We start from the raw sequence: 229 nt of genomic DNA, 5'->3' as shown, positions 1-229 counted from the left end.
GCTAGAGTGGGGGCCGATTGGAGACGGGGGCGAACACAGGGAAGGCTCCCCAAACAGGTTTTGTCCCAACTGTCTGGCGGACGACTACTTAAGGCCAGAAGCTCCATCCCAAGGGAGGCGGCCCTTTGACCCTCAGAAGACCCGAGTCCCCAAGATTCGGGCATGATCGCACGGGAGGGCTGGGAGAGATGGGGGTGGCCGACGGACGGCCGTGTCTCGCCCCGAGCCT

The sequence above is a fragment of the Myotis brandtii genome, unplaced genomic scaffold, assembly GCF_000412655.1.
Source record: "Myotis brandtii unplaced genomic scaffold, ASM41265v1 scaffold657, whole genome shotgun sequence".
In the NCBI taxonomy this organism is placed as follows: Eukaryota; Metazoa; Chordata; class Mammalia; order Chiroptera; family Vespertilionidae; genus Myotis; species Myotis brandtii.
This window is presented reverse-complemented; position numbering follows the sequence as displayed.